This window comes from Lepidochelys kempii, chromosome 4 (assembly GCF_965140265.1).
Source record: "Lepidochelys kempii isolate rLepKem1 chromosome 4, rLepKem1.hap2, whole genome shotgun sequence".
In the NCBI taxonomy this organism is placed as follows: Eukaryota; Metazoa; Chordata; order Testudines; family Cheloniidae; genus Lepidochelys; species Lepidochelys kempii.
In genome coordinates this window covers 112,197,454-112,214,466 of record NC_133259.1, presented here as the reverse complement: position 1 = coordinate 112,214,466, position 17,013 = coordinate 112,197,454, and the positions used below count along the sequence as shown (strand labels likewise).

The 17,013-nt window shown below is 45.2% G+C and overlaps 1 long non-coding RNA gene across 1 annotated transcript in view; it reads right to left on the bottom strand.

The window, feature by feature from the left end:
- Window positions 1-17,013, bottom strand: part of LOC140910740 (uncharacterized) — a 184,496-nt gene that overhangs the window by 106,909 nt on the left and 60,574 nt on the right. The gene's annotated exons all lie outside the window — the stretch shown is intronic.

Here is a 17,013-nt window from a genome sequence, read left to right as displayed (position 1 = left end):
GCTCTTTCTCTTCTCTATGGTAGCTGGGGCTGGCCAGGAATGCATCCGATGAAGTGAGCTGTATCTCACAAAAGCTTATGCTCAAATACATTTGTTAGTCTCTAAGGTGCCACAAGTCCTCCTTTTCTTTTTGCGAATACAGACTAACACGGCTGCTACTCTGAAACCTGCTCTGCTCTAGTGTTTCAGCACCCTCTGGTGGGCAAAAGGTGGAACTGTGACAATCCTCCAGTAGGTTATTTTCTGCAGGAAAAATGTGCAGCACATGAATTATGTGCACATGCAGTGGTGCAGAATTCCTGCAGGAGTAGAACATGTACTCCTACCCCATCTAGTCCCATTGAATTCAATGAGTACGTGTATGTGATATTAGGTTTAGTTTATTTTGATCTGTGAAACACCATAACTATAGAGAGTTGTAAATAAACTAATATATGAAACTTAATAATCCTAATATCTTTGTGAGGGAATGGAGACATGGCAATCTGGCACAGCAGGGGATAAAGAAAACCATTGGGTTCAGCTAGCCCCGCCCTGCTATACCTGCAGCAAATGCCAGGCCTGGTGTGGGGAAAAAAGAAGGGAGCCTGGCTCAATTGGGGACTGACTGACAAAGAGGCAGGAGCTCTCTGTTTGCCTGCCTGAAGGAATGGATCAGTGACCTACTAACCAGCACAGACACTTGAGGCAAGTGAGCCTTCCCCTGCCAAGGGGAGCCTTCAGATAAGTCCCAACTTTAGGGCAACTGGACTAGCAGGGCCATGCCCCAAACTAACGATACTTGTAGGAAGTAGCCCAGAGAAACTGGTCTTGACCACCCTGCCAGGAGGGAGCCCCATGTCCGCTGTTTAGTGGTAGAACTACACAGGGCCCTGGGCTGGGACCCAGTGGAGGAGGGCTGCCTGGGTCCCCCTAACATCCCCTCTCATCTAATCTAGCCACTAGGCCACCTGCCCATGGAAGGCCCGATCACAATCTTCTTTAGAGTTTCCCCATTCTTAATGCCCCTTCTGTTCCACTCTATTAAATTCTTATGAAAAGGGTGTTTGAGCACCATTCTATCCTCCATGCCATCTTCCATGCTGACCCCTATGCATGGAACAGCTTCCCTCATTCTGTGTTCTCACTCAATTCCTTCTGCTGATACAAATCCTTCCTAAAATCAACTTCTGCCATGTTTCCTATGCAATGTGACATCATAGAAATGAACAAAGAAACTGATGTCACAGAACCACTAAGATAATAGTAGGGCTTATTGAGTTGCTGTAATCTTTGCCCTTCTCCTAATTCTCTGTTTTTATTCTAAGACCCTTAGATGTTGTGTCATATCGAACATATGCCCCTATACTGTTTCCTGATCAGGGTATATGGACCTGTCATCTACAACGAACCATATCAACAGCAGGAGATAGCATGATCTAATGGATGGGGCGTTGCAGTGGGAGTCAGTCTGGGTTCTAATCCCAGCTCTGCCTATGACCTTGGACAAAACACTTTACTTCTGTTTCTCCTCTGACCCCTTGTCTGTCCTCTAAATGCTTATGCAAATAGCCCTATTAGAGGCAATAGGACAACTCATGAATGTAAAGTTAAATGTGTGTAAATGTTTGTTGGATCAAGACCTTAGATTGCAAGCTCTTTGGGGCAAGGTTTGTGCCATTGCTTATTTTTCTAAGCTACTTAGTATGTGTTTGGGCACTCAAAAATAATGTGACAGTTAATGAATTAATAAAAGGCTATAATGCAGCATTATCCTGAGGTTCAACAGCTTTGCAGATTCTCACATTTATAAACATTTCATTCCTTGCTGGCTGAGTGACATTGTTACTTTTTGTGGGCTTCCCTCCGCCCCCCGATCACCAGCCTAATGGGCACAATCAGGCTTCTGCCAAAAAAAAAAAAATCTTGCCTGCCAGATGAGCTGATGCCAGTTTATAAACTTTGGGGGACTTTTTAACCAAAAGGATAAAAGTTTGCCATCAGCCAAGATTTTGTGGTTTGATTAACAACTTCATGGCTGCCTCATGTTCTAGTTGCATTTGTCAAAGTGCACCTACAATGCTGCCCATGTAGCAGAGCCTGAGCCAAAATCCACTGAAGTTAATAGGAAGGCTCCAGTTGGCATCAGTGGACTTTGGATCAGGGCACCAGGGTCCACTGTGAATCCAACGACATGCCAAAGGTTCAAAAATATGATCTCACGGCCATGAGAAGGGAGGACAAACAATGAGAGTCGAACATGACCCAGAAGTCACCTACTACAGGACAGGCCCAACAAAGAAAATAACAGAACGCCACTAGCAGTCACCTTCAGCCCCCAACTAAAACCCCTCCAACGCATTATCAAGGATCTACAACCTATCCTGAAGGATGACCCAACACTCTCACAAATCTTGGGAGACAGGCCGGTCCTTGCCTTCAGACAGCCCCCCAACCTGAAGCGAATACTCACCAGCAACCACATATCACACAACAGAACCACTAACCCAGGAACCTATCCTTGCAACAAAGCCCATTGCCAACTGTGTCCACATATCTATTCAGGGGACACCATCACAGGGCCTAATAACATCAGCCACACTATCAGAGGCTCGTTCACCTGCACATCCACCAATGTGATATATGCCATCATGTGCCAGCAATGCCCCTCTGCCATTTACATTGGTCAAACTGGACAGTCTCTACGTAAAAGAATAAATGGACACAAATCAGATGTCAAGAATTATAACACTCATAAACCAGTCGGAGAACACTTCAATCTCTCTGGTCACTTGATTTCTGATCTCAAAGTGACTATCCTTAACAAAAAAAACTTCTAAAACAGACTCCAACGAGAGACTGCTGAATTGGAATTCATTTGCAAATTGGATACAATTAACTTAGGCTTGAATAGAGACTGGGAACAGTTGAGTCATTATAAAAAGTAACCTATTTCCTCTTGTTTATTATTCCCCCCCCCCTTCCTCAGACATTCTTGTTAAACCCTGGATTTGTGCTGGAAATGGCCCACCTTGATCATCATACACATTGTAAGGAGAGTGATCACTTTAGATAAACTATTACCAGCAGGAGAATAGGGTGGGGGGGAGAGAAAACCTTTTGTAGTGATAAACACTCATTTTTTCATGGTTTGTGTGTATAAAAACATCTTCTGTATTTTCCACAGTATGCATCCAATGAAGTGAGCTGTAGCTCACGAAAGCTTATGCTCAAATAAATTGGTTAGTCTAAGGTGCCACAAGTACTCCTTTTCTTTTCGCGAATACAGACTAACACGGCTGTTACTCTGCAACATGACTGAGGAGCTGAGTTAAATCTCCTGAGTGTGTGTAACTCCCATTGACATTACCAGGAGTTACCTGTGTACGTTCACAAGGAACTGAGGAGAGAATAGATCCATAAACCTTCTAAAAGAAGATGGAAACATTTGTGGGCTTAAGTCACTTTTGCTATATTTTATTCTTGGTTTTATAATGTGTGCACTAACTCCCATATGCATATCTTCTACCCAAGCCTGTTCTTGTATCTAGGATCCAAATCTGCAAGAAGCTTTTCAGAAATAAACAGTATATTGCAGAAAGACTTAACATGACATGGGGATTCAGGCACACACTGAAGCGTGTGCCCATTGACTTTAGTGAGACATAAGCATTTTCCTAAATAGGGGCTTAAATGTCTGCAAATGGCCACATATGGATTGAGGGCTACTGATACAATTGTGGTTGATACTCAAAAGTTTGCTAAAGCGGTGTAGAGCAGAGCTCCTCCTCCTTTGGCACCTGTGCTGGCAGCCACTCTGGCCCTGCAGTGGTTTGCCTCTTCCTGGGACTGGGCCTCCAGGCCACATCAATTTTAGTCCTGCCCCTTCTGGGGAAACCCGAGTACAACACACCAATGGGTGGCAGCTTCTTGCTAGATGTTGGGCCCAAAATTTAGGGCTTTTTTGGTCTGCCACTCCTTGGCTCCAGGATCTTCACCCCGCACACTAGGTGGGCTAATATGGAGAACCCAGGCCTGTCTATCTCTGGGCTCCAGCCCAGGGAAGCTGTACGAAGCAGATGAGTTCTGTTTGTTCAGACCCTCAGCTGTATCACTGTACTGTTTCCTACCGTGACCTGAAATTAGGCTTTTCTCACAACCTCTTCCCAGGCTGACTGTTCTGCAGGTCCCAAAAGAAAGAAAAACCGAAGTAGTTACGAGAAGAGAGAAAGACCATCCTACCCCAGGCCTGCCTGCCCCAAGGAGGCTCGGACATTTAGGAGTCTCTAGTGAGACTCCAGCCCATGCTGGTTCTTCTTCTGAGGTGGCTGAAAAAGCAGTCTCTAGCTAGGCTCTAGCCCCAGCCAGGCTTTCCTTCACTGCACTAGCTCAAGAGATCCATTCCCTCTCCCAGGCAGCCAGCACTTAGCCAGGCCTTTCCTCTTTTACCTCCTCTTTCCAGGTTTGACACCTTGCACAGGTGTAGCAGGGTGGAGTGGATTGGGCCCACAGGCTCTCATTAACCCCTCTCAGTCACTGTGGGGTCTGTATACCCCATTGCATCCACACCTTTATTTTTTATGAAGTTGGCCTCAAAAGGAAATGTGAATTGTTTAGAATTTTGCATCCACATCCACCTTTCATTGATACTTTAATTCTATTTTCTGTGCAGCAAATCTTAGTCCATCAATGTTCTCAGTCATACTACTCCTCAACATTTGCATAGCAGTTTTCAACTTGAAAGTCTATTCTGTATATATGGAAGACAACAAGGTCTGGTGGACAGAGCACTGGACTGTGAGTCAGGAGATATAGGGTGTAGGCACAGTTCTGCCACTGACCTGCTGTGTGATCTGGGGCAAGTCACTTTATCTCTCTTGGCCTATTGTCTATTTAGATTGTAACCTCTTTAGGGCAGAGTTTGTCTCTCTACTAATGTGTTTGTATATTGCCTCTCAACTGGGGGCTCTAAGTGCTACTGTAATACAAATACATAATATCCCTTAATAAATTAATCTCAAAACATCCCTGTGTGGCATGTTTATCTTACCAGTGTCAGTATTTGGATGAAGAAACTAAGCAGAGAGGTTAAATGACTTTCCTAAGGCCACAGAACTAGTTAGTGTTAAAGCCAGACTTCTTTAGAGGTAAAGACTTCCAGCATCCAATCCTGTGTTGAGGCCATTGCTCCACACCAACAATTCCTGAAGTCTTGCAAGCTTTCTGAGGTTTATCTAATAGGCACCATCTTCCTGGGAAGCTTGAATGGAGCCTCTAATGATTACCAAAGACAGGAACTCTACAGAAAGCAATAAAATAGAATTCATCTCAGAGGTGAGATTAGTGGGATACAGCCTCTGAACACATTTGTTGTATTTGGAATTGGCCTCCACAATATTGTTCACATTTTAAAACTGGGCTCACGGTGTTAGAGAGGAAATTGCATGTGACACTTTTTGAAAATCAGAGCATACTAGAACATAATGAGAACTTTTCATATATTGTTGAGCCAGACAGTCCTAGTCACTGTTTTCAACATCATTTTGATGGTCAGAGTCTTGCTATCAGAAATAAACTGTATATGCCATAGCATTGTGGATTTAGATTATGTATATTTTCTATACATTTGAATTTTACTGGCTGAATTCAGCCAGAAAAACAAAAAGAGAACCCCTAGCACTATTAACTTGCTAACAGAAATTGTGCCAAGAAGGATGTGTGCTCAGATACAAAAGCAGAGGAGGGGAACCTTTGCAATGCTCAAAGGTAGTACAGTGAGATTTTCTGGGCTAATTAATTTTGATGTATGAGATTTGTACATCCAATTTAAAGGACTCAGGCACCTAACTCCTTTTGTGCATTCAGGCTTAAGTCACAGTTTGGGGACTGCTATGATGCACAAACTTCCACCAAACCTGGTAAGCACCAAAACTCACTTGGTGCTTAAGTTTTTGCAGTAAAAGTTCCCTAGGCATCATTGTTTCAGTCTCTGAGATGTGCACTGCTGCCACTTTCCAGGTGGCAATTTCCCACCTCAGCCCCAGAGTGATTTGCAAACCAGGGGAAGACAGGCATTTGGCCACCTATGTTGCATGCAGGGGCCCAATCCAATAGGCACGTATGCAGAGGCCACCTACTGGATCGGGACCCACAGGTAGGTTCACGCAAAACAGCTTGGTGGGAGGAGGACAAGGACAATTTCCCTCACATTTGTGAGCTCAGTGATTAGGGTACACACCTGGGATGTGAGACCCCTCCACTTCAAATCCATTTTCCCCCCTCAGGCAGAGGGACTTGAACAGGAGTCTACCAATGCCCAGATGAATACTCTATTGGGCTATGGGATATTCTGACATGAGGTTTCCTCAGTCTTCTGTTGAAGTTGTTACACTCTGGATAAATAATTAAAGACTCACTGGTAAGTGCTCTAACCACCAGGATACAGAGTCACTCTCATGGTTTTGCTCCCTGTTTCTCACCTCCCTGCTGCTGCAATGACTCTAAGAGTGGGAGAGAGAGGAAAAAAGGCATGTGGATGACTAATCCGATGGTTAGAGCACTCACCTAGGAAGTAAGGATTTGAACAGGGACCTCCCTTCTCCCACCGAGACAGAGCAGGGACTTAACCAGGGGGTGGGGGTAGGAGGTCTCAACATCCCAGCTGAATTTCCTAACTACTGGGCTAAAAATTATGAGGGAAGCTGGCCCATTCCTCAGCTTTTTGCTAAAACACCATCGGCACCAAATGCCGAGAGGGTTTGCAACGGAGAATCCCAAGAAGACCTAGGCACCCCCCTGCAGCCTGGCTGTGGGAACCAATCTCTCTGAATGATGCAAGGCTTAATGCACACCCCTGCTGTTGGTAGCTCCCTCCTAGCATGCTGATTTTTGTGAATCACAGTCTAAGGCACCTATCTCTTCCCATTCATTGAATAGGACAGGGGCGGATGTAGCCTCCCAATTCAATGGGTGCATACCCATGGTGGCATGAGACCCCTCCGCCTGGGACATGGTGGGAGATGTGGCTCTGAGCAAAGAAAGGCCCCTTCCCCGCCCATGTCACTAAAGACTAGGCTATGCAGGGACATTGCTGCTGTCGGTCTTCCCTCCCCCCATGCACCCACTTGCAGATATTGCTCTTTGGGCCTCCATAGAGGCACACGACTCAGACATCACGTAGCAACAAGGCTGAGAGTGGCGACATGACCATGAGAAGGGGCCTGGCCTATGGAGCTGCATTCCTGCGCCCCTCCCCCACCCCATTCTCCTCCTCCCCTCTGCGGAGGTGTTTTTGCACCCTTGGTTTCATGATTTCTGTGAATGCAACTGAACCCATGAACCCCCTGCTCAAGACACTCTGGTACAGGAGATTAGGTGCCTAACTCAGGCTTTGTGAATCACTGATTTTCTAGGTGCCTACAAGCTAGACCTGGTGATAGGGTTCCCAGGTGTCTGTTTTTCGACTGGAATGCCTGGCTGAAAAGGGATCCTGGCAGCTCCGGTCAGCATCACTGAAGTTAGAAGTCCTGTCGGTGGTGCAGTGGAGCTAAGGCAGGCTCTCGCCTGATGTGGCTCTGCGCAGCTCCCAGAAGCAGTGGCATGTCCCCACTCTGGCTCCCACACTTAGGGGCAGCCAGGGGCTCCCCACGCTGGCCCTGCCCCAAGCTCCAACTCCACAGCTCCCATTGGCCGGGAACCATGGCCAATGGGAGCTGTGGGGGCAGCAGGCACAGCCACCTGGCTGCACCTCTGCATGGAGCCAGAGGGGGGTCATGCCACTGCTTCCGGAAGCCGCTTGAGGTGAGTGCTGCCCAGAGACTGCATACCTGACCTCCTCCTATGTGCCAACCCCCTGCCTCAGCCTGGAGCCCTCTCCCATATTCCAAACCCCTCAGCTCCACCCTGCAGCCTCCTCTACCACCCCAAACCCCTCATCCCTGGCCCCACTCCAGAGCCCACACCCCAGGCCAGAGCTCTCACCCCCTCCCACACCCCAAACCTGTGAGCCAGCCCAGTGAAAATGAGTGAGTGACAGAGGGAAGGGGGTGAGGTAGTGAGCAGGGGTGGTGGGCGGGGCAAACATGTTTGGTTTTGTGTGAGTAGAAAGTTTGCAACCCTACCTGGTGATGCGGACTGTCACAATGCCTAACTCCATCTGTGTAGTCAGCCTTCAACCTTCAGGTGAAAGAAAAATACATGCATCTACAACCATGCAAGTGAGGAGAGGGAAACTGAGAAGTGGATCACGAGGAAAGGAAAATACACTGAAAATTAACAAACAAATTTGGGTACATCAGATTTCTAGCTACCACCATCCCTTCTTCTCTCCCCCCCTCCCCCGCGACTTCAAAAGTGGCTTCAGGGTGCAATGCAATGCTAGGGCCTCCCTCTTGAATGGAGCACAGCAGGTAACCTAGAGGAGCCCCTGGGTGTGTTTTTGGAATGTGTACCAGGGTATTTTTCATGCATTCCTTTATTTAAAATACATGATGAATGGTAAAGATAACTGAAACTTCCTTTACCTACCTTCCCTTAACCGTTTGCTTCCATGCTTTTAAATGCTTAGGATTGTTGTTGTTGGATTGGTTTGTTTGTTACCATAACGGCCCCTGGCATATGTGTGTTTCAACTTTAATGACAACATAAAGGCATCTAAGTTTTCTGTCTCTTAATTCCCATGACCAAAAAGGAGCTGGCTATGCAGTGTGAGCCAGTTAGTTTAGTTGTGCTGCTGGCTGTGACCTGTTAGATAAGCATAAACGCACACACTATTAAATGTTGCCTATCATTACATTGACCTTAGCAATAAGGCACACTGCTGCTAGACTATTCATGTACATGACCACCACCAAGATAGTTGCTTGGCAACTGTAGCGCCTTCTCCACTTACACATAAGACACTAGATAGTAAAATAGCCTCCCAGTAAAACTTCAGCTCAGTAATTTCTCATACCATTAGCAGCAGAGAACACCACATCTGCAGTGTCTTAGTACGGTCTCTAAACAATTGCCTGAAGACATGGTTTATTTCAAACAGGAAAACATAATTTTTACGTTTTAACCATTGTCTGTAGTCTATTAGTTTTAAGTTTGCTGTGAATAAATGGGCAGATTCAACATTTAGGTTTCATTATTATTTGTTCAGCATCACCATAGTATTTTGCTAAGTACTGCCAAAACACTTGACATTGTCCAGGACCAGCCCTGAAGAGTTTAGTCTAAATGGGACAGACCCAGACAGGACAAACTGGGAGGCACATACGAGTGAGTAGCTGTCACATTGCTTGACTCACTTCTTGTGAGCATTTTTAGAAAAAGTGTGTCTTTAACAGAGTGACAAAGCAGATCCTGCACTGTACTTGCAGCTAGCAATGGGGCACAGACTAAAAACATGACTAATGAGTAACAGAGATGAGTGTTTTTACAGGTCATAGCAACAGACTGAGTCAAGATTCCTAGGTCCTATTCTCATCTCTGCCACCATTTTGCTGAGCAACATCAGGCAAGACCTGCATTCTCCTGAACGTAAGTATCTGTAAAATGGGCATAATGCTCACAGTTCCATCTTCACAGAAGTGAACTGTGAATCCTCTTGGTCATGAGATTGAGAATTTGGTCTGAACCCTAATATTATTCTGAGGTTCTTAATCCACTCAGGCAAGACTAAAGGAGGAGGGAGAAAACATGGAATTCAAAAAGAGATACAGTGAGTATACACGGTGCACAGGCCCTTGCTTGTGCTAGACTGCCTTATTTGGGGGTGGAGGAAGAAGTAGAGGGTAAAGAGTTTGCTGTATTTCAGATATACCATAAGCCTCCATTTAGCCAGTCTTTAAAACTGATCTCAACCAGGGAAAGTAAATGGTTCTGAATTCAACAGTTATGTAACTCCTACAAGTAGGACCCCATCCTGAAACTGCCTCTGCAGAGACAGACCTCTACCTCTGGTCACCCTATCTAGAAGTATGATGAATATTGGGAATCCAAATACTGATTTTGACACTGACTCCCTTTGTGGCCCTGGTCAAACACTTAGAGCCAAGTTTTTTTTTTTTTTTTTTTTTTTTTTTAAGTACTTGCATTTGCACCCACAAACCACTCGATTCACATCACAAATTGCAGTGGGGGAGGTCTAGGTTGGATATTAGGAAACACTTTCACTAGGAGCGTGGTGAAGCACTGTAATGGGTTACCTAGCGAGGTGGTGGAATCTCCATCCTTAGAGGTTGTTAAGGCCCAGCTTGACAAAGCCCTGGCTGTGATGAATTAGTTGGGGTTGGTCCTGCTTTGAGCAGGGGGTTGGAGGTCCTGAGGTTTCTTCCAACCCTAATCTTCTATGATTGTATGATTCTTTGAATAACTTTTGAATGTTTAGTCTTGTGCTGCTTTTGGATAAGATTCCCTACACAAATATAAGTATTATTTTGATTACTATTGTACTGCGCTCACCTTTGCGCCACTGACTTCCTGAATGACTAATTAAAATGGGCACTCACCATAGAATATTAATTAAAATAGTTGGGTGGCATGCTAGCTAGCAATGGTATGTGTGGGTTTTGTTATTTTTTAATATTCCAGAAGATTTCTCCACCCCAGAAACTATGTATATTATACTTTAAGTCTCAACCAGCTGAACCTCTGATGTCAGCTAATGTAGCACCAGGCACTTTATATTCTGGAGCTGTACTGGGACCTTTGTAGCCTTCATAATGGACAAAGTGCCCACAGACCCCATACACTACCTCAAATAGATTTTAACAATTCAATGATTATGCAGAAGATCTCTAGTTCATGAAGAGTGTGAAGCACAGTACAATGAGATAATGGCTCAATTATTATTGTGAATATGTCATTACTCTATTTCACAATATGCTAGCATTGCTAGAGTCTATGGTTGAGATTTTCAAAGCTGCCTGGGGATTTAGACACATATCTTCCATTACTGTTAATGTGTCTAAACCCCCTACATTGCTTTGAAAAATCTTAACCTGCATTCCTGTGGAATGGTTAACTCATGGCTGGATATGGCATAACAGTTCTTTCCTCATCTAGCATCCCCTGCCAACAGCCACTCCAGCACGGAGGTGGTCTCTCTTCTTGTGTCTCATTCAGTCCCACCCCTTCCGGGGTAGGCCCAGTGGTGAGCTGGACCTGGTTTGCCAGAACCGGTTGTTAAATTTAGAAGCCCTTTTAGAACCGGTTGTTCCACGAGGGACAACCGGTTCTAAAAGGGCTTCTAAATTTAACCAGCCAAAAGTGGTGCCTTAGGGACCTCCATGGGTTCTCCAGCCCTGGAGCACCCAAGGGGAAAATTTGGTGGGTGCAGAGCACCCACCGGCAGCTCCCCCACCCCGCCACTGGCCCCAGCTCACCTCCGCTCTGCCTCCTCCCCTGAATGCGCCACCCCCCTCTGCTTCTCCGCCCCCCCAGGTGGAAGGTAACCCCGGGGGAGGGGCGCACATGCAGGGGAACCGCTCCCCGCTCGAGCTCACCTCCGCCACCCTCGGCCTGTGTGGGAAGCCGCGGCCTGCTTCTCAGCCCTCCCTGGCTTCCTGCCGAACAGCTGATTCATGGGAAACCGGGGGTGGGGGCAGAGAAGCACAGCAGTGCATTCAGGGGAGGCGGCGGAGCGGAGGTGAGGAGAGCTGGGGCCAGGCGGGGAGCTGCCGGGGAGGGCTCTGCACCCATCAATTTTTCCCCGTGGGTGCTCCAGCCCCAGAGCACCCAGGGAGTCAGCGCCTAAGGCGCCACTTTTGATGTGATCAGTGGGGGGAGCAGCCACTCCCCCTGCTCCCCACTAGCTACGCTCCCCCGCCCCTAGGAGCCGGAGGGACCTGCCAGATGCTTCCTGGGAACTGCCCCAGGTAAGCACCGCCGGGACTCCCCACCTCGTCCCCCGGCAGGGGCCTCTGGCTCTTAGGGGTGGGGTGGGCACCCACTACGGTGGCCCACGAGACCCTCCTGCCCGGTTCTGGAGGCAGTCAGGGCACAAGGGAGGGGGGTGGATGGGGCAGGGGTCCTGGGGGGGCAATCAGGAGGCATTGGATGGGGCAAGAGTCCTAGGGAGCTGGGGTGGGCAACGACCCCCTCGTGGGGTGAGGAGGGAACCTGTTAAAATTTTGGCAGCTCATCACTGGGTAGACCTGAAGTTTAATAAACTAAATACTAACAAACATAGCTTCACCCCTACCCAGGCTCTCTCCTCCACAAACTCGTCACCCCTTCCCAGGCTCTGCCAGGTTGCCTCCCAGGGCTTCCTCCATATAGGCCCAGTAACAAATTGAATAGTCCTTCTCTCACTTGCGTCAGGGCATCATTGCACCACCTTTCCTAGTGAATGAGCAGAGGAACCCCTACCTCTTCTCTGGGTTACAGGCTAGGGACCCGTAGCAAAAAGCTAAGATCTGCTCCCTCAGATTCATTGATGCCTCCCTGGAATTCTTCCTATCATGGCCTTCCTTCAGGCCTTTTCCCACAGACCCTCCCTGGCCATATTGTCCATCTGCCTCTCTCTAAGATGCTCTTCACTCTGTAGCAACCACTAAAGGACTGCAAAGCTCTCCCCCCCCCTCTGTCTATAGCACTCTTCTTTTTTTGATAGCAAAGCAGACTTAACTGAATAGTGTATAGCCATCACCAACTATAATTCCTAAATACTTAGCCATTTATATTCTCTCACTCTGCCCTGTGTCCTTCAGGAAACGTAACAAGGCCTTTCTAATACTATCCCACTTCCCTGATTTTTTTACTAAATAACATAACCTAACTTTTGTTGTTTTAAGACATCTGAATTCCTCAGAAAGCTTTTCTCTTTCTTTATCAGAGCACTTACATACCCATAAAAGGTGATCAATTGTTTTTTCCACCTTACGGAACACACACAGTCCATCTGTCTATTTCTTTTTAAAATAGCTTTGTTTAAGCTTGTCACAAGGTCTACTTACTGCGAGCGGCACCTCCTGCTGACAATCTTGGAGATTAGCTCTACCAGCTTGTGCTCTCCCTCCAGTGTTGTCTTCTCCTGTCTTGTCTCACTCCACTGCCCTGCTCACTCCCAGGTCTATAGCTTCCTTTCTGCAGCTCAGCTCTCTGGCCAGGTCACTAAAGTTCTCCCCTTCCAGGTAATTCACAGTCTTTCCAGACCTGCTAGCTGGCTGGCATCTCTAACACCCTTTGCCACTCTCCAGTCGCTGGTAGGGGAACGCAGGCCTTCCCTCTATGCTGGGTTCCAGCCCAGGGACCCTAAAACAAGCAGCCACTTTCCCTGTGCAGTCCTATCCTTTGTTTCTGTTTCCCTGGGCTTCTTCCTACATCACTAGCTCCCACCTTCTCTGGGTTGGTTGGTTGGTTGGTTGGTTTGCCAGCCAGCCAGCCAGCACGCCAGCCAGCACTCCACTCCACTCCACTCCACTCCACAGTGACTTCAGCCTGCTTCCCTATAGCTTTTCCCAACAACAGCCCCACTGTATACAGCCAGCTTACCTAGCTTTATACAGGCCCCTCCTGTTCCTGCACAGGTGAGCCTATTCCTCTAATTAAGGCTTTCTTCTTAGCCTCCAATCTACTAGGTTAATAGGCCCATATGGCCTCCATTAACTCCTTCCACTCCTGTCTGGGGTGGACACCCCATCACAAAGCCACAATGGCCAATTAGTATTCTAGTCAAAATCACTTCATTTTTCTTATCCAGGCCCTGTATGTCGTTATCCTCAACTCTCAGGCACAGTTCAAAAAATCTTCTTCCTTTTTTCCCATTACTCCAATTTTTTTTTTGCCATTCCTTTTCTAAATTTTTCTGTAGTAGGCATTTGAATTCCTGTTTACTCAAGGGTATTTCTATATCAATCTTTCCATTTCTTACAGCATTATTAGCTGCTTTGTCTGCCATTTCATTCCCTGTTATCCCAAAATGTGCTGGAATCCAAGCTAATGCTACATGTATCCCCACCTGTACTCACTCTGTTATTAGAAATAGAATTTCATTGATTGAATCACTTTTGCATACTAAGACAGCCTTTTTTATTGCCATAAGGTCTGAGACTGAATCTGAAAAAATGACCGCTGCTGCTGGGCGTACTTCCCAGATTCAATTTAGTGCTAACATAATTGCTACGACTACAGCTGTCATGACAGCTACAAAATCGGATATTGTTTTAGATGTACTTATTCCCAACTTTAGTACACAATATGCCATCCCTACTTTTCCTCTATTTTTTTCTTTTTGGGACCCATCTTTATATATGACACACAACCGACTCTACTTTTCATCTATATATTGGTAAACTTCGGCTTTTTTACTCTTAAGTTAATATCTAAATCCGCAACTTTCCATCCATAACTAATTTTCCCATGACTAAAAGTTTAGACATCATTTAGCTCTTCCTTGTCTTTCAGCTTCTGCATCCACACTTTAACTTGAATGGCATGTGGAGTTCTAACATCACATGTTATAAGTCTGCTATCAAATTCCCTCATATATTTGTTTGGTGCTTTCACCAGTAAAATTCCCATTAACTTTGGCTTCCTCCCTTTATATTCCTTTGGCTTCCTCCCTTTATATTCACCACCCAGCTCTTCCTCCAGCTAAGCTTCATCTTCATTTGGAGCTGGCCCACCTTACAGGCACAACCAGGTGCCTTAATTGAGCTCTCTAGCTCCAGTTAACCCTTGTAGAGCTAGCCATCCATTCCCTACAGAAATAAAGTGATTCAGTACAAGATGGCCTGAAAGATACATGATACAAGATAACACAAGGAGCCTTTATCATAGTAACATGTCAGCCTTACCATAGTAATATATCAAATAAAAATCTGAAACAATTAATGCAGGACTCATGGAACTGGAAGTGAACCACTTCCCACAATGAAAGGCAAAATCATAGGAATTCCAAGATAGCATATTGGTTAAACCAAAAAGGTAGGTGAAACCCAACTGCTGTTCTCATAAAGTAAATGAAAGCCAAGTTCAAATGGAATGTGATGAACTGTTCAAACACTCAGTTCTGTATACTATTATATTGTTCTGTATCAGAGTTAAAGACTTGCAAATAAAGATGTTAACATTATTTTGTGCCAATCATTAGAGGACATAACTTCCAGTTTTCTTGCAATGGGAGAGGCATTTACTGTGGGACCACTATAGGTGATGATAATACTGCAGAGTAACAGAAAAAAATATTGAAATATTTGCCTCACTGTGTCTACTGGGTGGTCAATTTTTGGACAATGTCAGGTCGCACTAAGTCACTTCCTGCTTCCCTAAAACTTCCTGCTTGTAAGCAGCTTCATAACTCCTGCTTCTATTATTTAGTTTGCTAATTGAATGGCTCCGTAAATTCAACTCTGAATTAAATAGCTGATGAAGGATGGGTCATAGACTGCTTATTTAGCTTTGTAAAAAATGATATCGACAAACTGCTGATGAAGATCAAGTTGATAGGTGTCAAGGTGAAAAAAAAAGTGTTTGTCAGCAGTACAGTAAAGCACTTTGGAGACCTGGAATGCACTCATATGCATGAACAATAAAACGCTTCTTGATGATAGTCTGCCTCACAGTTCATTTGCCTGAAAATCTCTTGGCAACCATCTGGATCAGGTTTAAATAAAATGTAATACTAAGCCCCTAATCTGACAGTGATAAGCTGGTGACAATGATTATTCATGAGTTTAGAGGGGGAGTAGACCTTGAAGAGGCAGATGTGAGGCCTTTCTTTCAGGCCCAATTTCAGTGCTTTGAATGAATAGGAAACCACTTCAGAACATAAGGTTCACTTTAATATAAGGATAAAATATGCTACTTTAATTAGCTTGACATCTAATTGCCTTCCAGTTGTCAGAAATTTAAGTTATGCTAAAGAAAAACAAAGTTAATTTTTAACCCAGGTTTACTGTACGTTCACTTCTTTAACATTCTAAAATATATTATTTTTATTAAACGTGCATTTTAAATAAATTGATTGCCTAAAGGAAATTAAACAGCTTGGCCCTGTTTCAGTGAGGCAATGTTTACAAATGTATGGTAAAGCCACTTTCCACCTTTGTGAAAACGAAACTTCAGGTGGGGTTTTCAAAAGCACTCTGCATTGCCCTCACTCTGCTCCCTCTGAAGTCAATCTTATCACTTTCTACGCTGCCAACAGAGTCAGGCCACTGTTGAATGCTTTTGGAAAACCCACCCTCTATTCAGCACGGACCAAATCCAAAGTCCATTGACATCAATGAGAGTCTTTCTGTTGACTTCAATGGATTTTGGATCAAGCCTCAGATTTGCTCAGATTACGATGGGAAATGCTGTTGGACATTTAGGGATTGAGTCTTGAAAAGGACTCTGCTCTAATTTTGTGGGAACAATTATAGACCTGTCCTAAAAGTGAGGCTTTGTGTCTTTGGGGGTCCAAGCCTTTTTCTCCTTGTTTGCCATTCATAGATGTACTATAGTAGCAACACAGGGGGGAGTTCTATAATCTATGCTATACGTGGGTAGAGCTATGTAATCTCATCTCCATTCCAAGGGAAGAAAGAGTCCCTCTTGAAAGCTCATCTACTTTATATCTGGAAGCTGCTCACCTGGTATTCAATATAATTCTCCATTTATGCTGCAACTATAACAAATGCTACAGTAGCTGTTCCATACTGTGAATGCCTTTTAGGAACCTGTGTTTGATGTAAGTAAAGTGCTTTCTCTTCTGCCTGTTCCCAAAGAAGAACTTTGAATTGCTTCTGAAAATGGAGATGCACAGAATGTTCCAGCCAGAAAGCAGTTGTAGCATTTGCAGTCTCCCCTGTTTGACCTTATTGCATTCCAATGTGCAAACGTTTTCCCCATGGCACAAACTGTATGATAGTCAGGACCCTCATGGATAATTCAAATACCAGCAGTTCACTGGAACAATTCCAGCTAAACTGGAAAAACAACATATCTATTAGTTTGAGAAAACATCCGGGAGAAAAATGGTAGTCCCAGAACAAGGGCCATATAAATTGCTAACCACTTCAAGCGTTTTCATTGATTTGTATTGGTTATTTTTATAGTACA